Consider the following 5,717-nt stretch of genomic DNA (forward strand, 5'->3'; position numbering starts at 1 on the left):
TCAACATTTTTAGAAAACGACCCCGAAATAGAATTTTGATGATTTCAACAGCTCCATATGGTGATTTTGGACTTAGGAGCATGATCGGAATTTTATTTGGAAGTCCGTAGTGAAATTAGGCTTGAAATGGCTAAAATAGGAATTTAAAGTTTGAAAGTTTAACCGGGGAGTTGACTTTTTGATACCGGAGTCGGAATCCAGTTTTGAAAATTTTCATAACTCCGTTATGTAATTTATGACTTGTGTGTAAAATTTGAGGTCAATCGGAGTTGATTTGATAAGTTCCGACATTGAATGTAGAAGTTGAAAACTATTAGTTTCATTAAGCTTGAATTGGGGTATGATTCATGGTTTTAGCATTGTTTGATGTGATTTAGAGGTTCGACTAAGTTCGTATGATGTTTTAGGACTTGTTGGTATATTTGGTTGAGGTCCCGAGGGCCTCGGGTGAGTTTCGGATGGTTAACGGATCAAAAGTTGGACTTAAAAAGCTGTTGCAATTTTCTCTTCTGCTGCATATTCTGGGCTGTGATCGAGTCCCAGATATCGAGCCTCAGATCGAGCCCCAGATATCAAGCCCACGATCGAGGCCTGAGTCGAAGCCAGGGACAAGGCTCAGTATCGAAGCCTCAATCGAAGGCAAGGCTCGAGAGCATGATCGAAGGTAAGGCTCGAGGGTTAGGATCGAGACCCATGCTCGATGCCCTGATCGAAGGCTCAAGCTCGATGCAATGATTGAGGCTATGATCGAAGGCCCAACCTCGATACCCTGATCGAGGCCATGACCATGTCCCGGAGACCGAGCTCCTCGAGATCGAGCTCCTTGATCGAACTCCCTGAGATCGAGCTCCCGAGATTGAGATCCCCTGATCGAGCTCCTTGATCGAACTGGGCAGAGCTGTAAGTTATAAAAACAGAGGACATTCGTCCCATTTGCCATTTTTGGCGAACTTGAGCTTGAGCAGAGACGACTTTTGGCAGATTTACAAGGGAAAAATATTGGGGTAAGTGATTCTAACTCGGATTTGGTCTACATATACAAGTATATCATTGTTTTCACAATTTAATTAGTGTTTTGAGATTGAAATTTGGAAAAGTTTAGAAATCTCATAGAAACGAATTTTTGAGATTTCGGTATCGATTCGGAGTCGAATTTGAGTGAAACTGGTATGGTTGGACTCGTAATTGAATGGGTTATCGGATTTCGTAACTTTCGTCGGATTCCGAGATGTGGGCCCTGCGGGCAAATTTTTAATTAATTTCGGGATTTTTATAAAAAATGTAGTGTTTTCTTATAGAATTGATTCCCATAATATTTAGTGATTGTATCGAATTATTTTGGCTAGATTCGAGCCAGACGGAGTTGGATAATCGTGGAAAAGGCCTTATAGTGGATTAAATTAGAGCAAGACGAAGTAAGTCTCTTGTCTAATTTTGTGAGGGAGAAATTACCTCATAGGAGATTAAAAATTAAATAATTGTTGCTAATTGTGGGGGCTACGTATGCACAGGTGACGAGAGTCCTTGCGTAGCTACTATTAATGCTAAATTCCGGGTAGTTTAGGACTCAAAGCATGCCTTACTTGTGTAAATTGTATTCTTTGATTCATTTATATTAATTGATATCTATATGAATATATTGTGAATTGTTAGATAAAGATATTAAAGAATGGAAATCTCATAGGCTTTATTGTCTGTTTAAATCAATTAATTGTTAAAAGAAATTGTTCTCCTCCCAAATTCATCTCATAATTAATATACTCTCCTTCCGGAGGCACATAAAAAATTTTCTCCTTTCTTGTGGAGCGGGCCGAACGCCTCGGCAGGATAGATGCATCTATGGATCGCGCCGCACGTCCCTCGGCAGTGTACACGATACTCTGGATCGGGCCGTACGTCCTCGGCAGAAATCGTGCTTAATAATAATAATTACACGATATTTTAATAAATTATTTCAGCTCGTGAAGCTAATTAATAAATTGGAAAATCCTTGGAATTTAATAAATTATTATTCTTGCTTGTTAAGGAATTAATTGTTACTCCTGTAAATGAGATTTAATTGATAAATTGGAAATTATTTGAGTTGAAGGAATTTAATTAATATATTGAGAATTGTTACATTTGAAGGAATTTGATTATTTCCGCTGAGTAAATAAATTATTTGTAAATTCTGTAAATCATGCTGATTTAAATATCTTAGTTTTATTTCAATTATTATTGACCTATAGTGAGTGTCAAAGTCGGCCATCTCGTCTCTACCACTTTGAGATTAGGCTTGATACTTACTGGGCACACGTTGTTTACGTACTCATACTACACTTGCTGCACTTTTTGTGTAGGATCTGAGACATGTACTAGTGGAGGACCTATCATCACATACCCACGTCATCCCGAGGCCTAGTGGTGAGCTGCCTTTCTGAGCCGTTCTACAGCTACCAGTGTCTCTTCTGATATTTCTATTCTGTCTATTTTATTTCAGACAGTATTTGGAGTTTTGTATAATCTACTAGATGCTCATGCACTTGTGACACCGGGTCTTGGCACACACATTAGTAGAAATTGGTATTTTATTATATTCTTGGAATAAAAGTTTAACCAATGTATGTTTGACTTATTAGTTGGCTTGCCTAGCTGTAGTGTTGGGCGCCATCACAACCTATAGGCGAAATTGGGTCGTGACAGGTAAAGAGCGGTAATTAGCACATTCGGCCAAAATACATAAAATCTGATAATAAACAAAAGCCAAGAATAAAAGTCATCTAAGCTCGAACTCTGAACCCTGAATCAGATATTCTGGGTTCATACCCCCAGCAGAGTCGCTAGAGCTGTCACACCTCTTTTTTCCCAAGGGATAGGGAATAGGGAGTTTTTTCAATTAAAGTGACATTATTCGAAATGAGATTATTTATTTAATTTAGAGTCGCCACTTGGGATAATTATTATGGTGTCACAAGTCACTGGTTTATTTTAAATTCCCAAATCGAGGAAATTGACTCTATTTTTATGGTTTGCGAACATAGAAGATCGGGTAAGGAATTCTGTTAACCCGGGAGAAGGTGTGAGGCACTCTCGAGTTTCGTGGTTCTAGCACAGTCGCTTAACTATTAATAATTGGTCTAACTATCTGATTTATTACATGTTTAAATCCTATTGTGCATTTTTAACTTTCTAACCAATTTTTAATTATTTCACTCGCTTTTAGTATTTATAAGATTTATTTGAACAAGTCGCGATATTGCGCACTAGTTTGTTTTTGTACATATTACGAATCGCATCACGTGAAACGATCCCGCAATCTACAACATGTATTATTATTGTTTGAAATTGAGGTCAGGTCGCGTGAAACGCGCATTTGAGTTGGGGTTTATGTATCGTGACCATGCCACGGGAACCGTACTCATGACCAAGATGGTTTAATATTCGCCCCTAAAGCAAACTACGATGCTTTGATATTATTCAATTTGGCCCTATGGTTTGAGATTTTGATGAAGGTTATGGACTTTTGAACCATTGTTGACAAGAAAGGATATGCATTAAGAAGTAGGCTGATAACGTTGATCAAAGAAATTCTGATATTTTTTATAAACTCAATCATTCAAAAGAAAATCAATAGCTTTACTTCTCCTAACAAATATACCTAGCCCAAAGCCTAACATATTCTTTCAAAAGGAAATCATCAGAAAACAATGAATCTAAAATTGGTGGATGTTGTTGAATTTTGAATTAAACTATAATAACACAAATGATTATTTCGAATCAATTAGCAGATAGACATCGATACATTGAGCCACTAGTCATGCTGTAATTGGGCTGACTAGCTAGTAGGCCTGCAGGGGTAAACATGTCAAACCCTTTTGGGCTTACTTGAAACAAGCCCAAATCTGTAGGTCACCAAGGTTCAGAGCTTTAAATCAATTCCACTAATCATTAATACTAACATGAATCTGATTTTGACTAGATAATTCTGCCAATTTTCAGGGAATACATAACTAAAGAGTTAATAATTTTACATTATAGTGAAAACCTAACAAGAATGATACAATTACTGAGTTAAAAAAAATATAGTCTTAGGCATTCCATTGCATCAACCCTTCACGAGAGTAGCCATTTCTGAGTCATATGCTTCCTTCTCCTTCACACCCTGATTTACAAAAGAATAGCCATTGGGCTAGCTTTTCAAACCAATCTCATTGCACACAACCACCAATCAAAGAAACAACCAAATTAGACATATATTTATCACTGCTAGTGTTATTTCAAGCACAAACTATTAATTTAAAGAATAGCATGCTAACAACAAGTGATGAACTACCAACAAACATTCAACAGTTTGAGTTTTAATCCAACCATACAGTCAACAGTTTGAGTTTTAAAAATGAGGGAGGGTCTGTTAAGAGAAGGAATAATTCAGCATGAAATCAGGGGAAATGAGAGATGGGAGGGAATATCTGTAACTGAAAAAATGCCAGCTACCTATCTACTGTTAATTCTTTATCCTTATCCCCCATTTTCTTTTATTTTTTTTGACTCCTAAATCCCCTAAAGTTTGATCCCTTTGCAAAGCACTCCCTTCTATTCCCTTCTAGAAGTGAGATATTTGATTGAGTCTGGGCCAAATGCCCTGGACCAATGGCCCAAAGCAAAGCAAATATGGCCTTAAGGAAAAGCCCACCCGACAAGACAGAACAAAGTTGCAGCAAACTGAAACTTAATTGTAATTAAGGAATTAGCAAGAATGCACTCAAAGACTGACTAAACATATTTTTAGTTAAGCTTAATCATATGTGTTAATTAATCTATTTTAACAAACAATCCGAGGTGAAACTCATTAATTAATCAGAAATTAAACAATTAAAAAAAAGAAGAAAAGAAAAAAGAAAAGAAGAAAAGGGAAATACCCACTAAGGCAAACGACTGCTAGGACATAAGAATGTCAACTTCAAACCTGTTGACGGCGACTTGACCGTATTCTGATAATTTTGGAATGAATCAAAACCAACATCGATCGATTGCACTCATCAAGAGCAATCAGCCAGTGCAGGTTTCGAATCAAAACGAGTCGTCGCTTGAGAATTAAACAAGGAAGAGTCAGTTTAAGCTCCTCTTTTTGGAATTTTAGATCTATTACTGGTCATGCTTGAGACGGATTAAAAGGAAATGGATAAGGGATTTGGATTGAGTAAGAGTTGGGGAGTATCTGGTGAAAAGTTGAGACCAAATGGTGGTTGGCCGCCGACGGAAGATAGGTTTGGGAGTAGTGACGGCTAGGGTTTAGGGGTCTTTGAGAGATAAAGGAAAGAGATGAGTTTGAGAGGTCTTTGGGGGGGAAGGGGGATTAGGGTCTAATTCGGACACTTTTAAGGGAAGGGGAGAGCTAGTTCTCAGCCGTTGGATGATGATCAAACCAAGGAATGAGATCAAAGGGCGCAAAAACGGGCGTTTGGGGTGTTTGAAGGCTCGACCGGGTAGGGTAATTGGATTGGGCGAGATTTGTGGGCAAATTTGGGCCACTGAAATTGCTTTTGGCCCAATTCTAAGTAAAACCAAACTAACTCCTTAATTCCTTTCTTTGTTTCTCTTTTTTTTCCTTTGATTTTAAATTCTAAACTAATTAAGAAAAATCCTAAATTAAATCCTAACTTAAATATAATTTACAAAATTAAACCTACTTACCTATTTTCTAATAATTAACTAATAAGGCATGTGACGTTACTAAT

At 37.4% G+C, this 5,717-nt stretch overlaps 1 long non-coding RNA gene across 1 annotated transcript; it reads right to left on the reverse strand.

Moving 5' to 3' along the window:
- Positions 1 to 3,723: 3,723 nt before the first annotated feature.
- Positions 3,724 to 5,386, reverse strand: LOC107801537 (uncharacterized). The gene is made up of 2 exons (XR_001651653.2): positions 4,899 to 5,386; positions 3,724 to 4,141 (listed from the first exon to the last, which is right to left on the reverse strand). It is a non-coding gene; the product is annotated as an uncharacterized LOC107801537 (long non-coding RNA).
- Between the last annotated feature and the right edge of the window lie 331 nt (positions 5,387 to 5,717).

Source organism: Nicotiana tabacum, chromosome 17 (genome assembly GCF_000715075.1).
Source record: "Nicotiana tabacum cultivar K326 chromosome 17, ASM71507v2, whole genome shotgun sequence".
NCBI lineage: Eukaryota > Viridiplantae > Streptophyta > Magnoliopsida > Solanales > Solanaceae > Nicotiana > Nicotiana tabacum.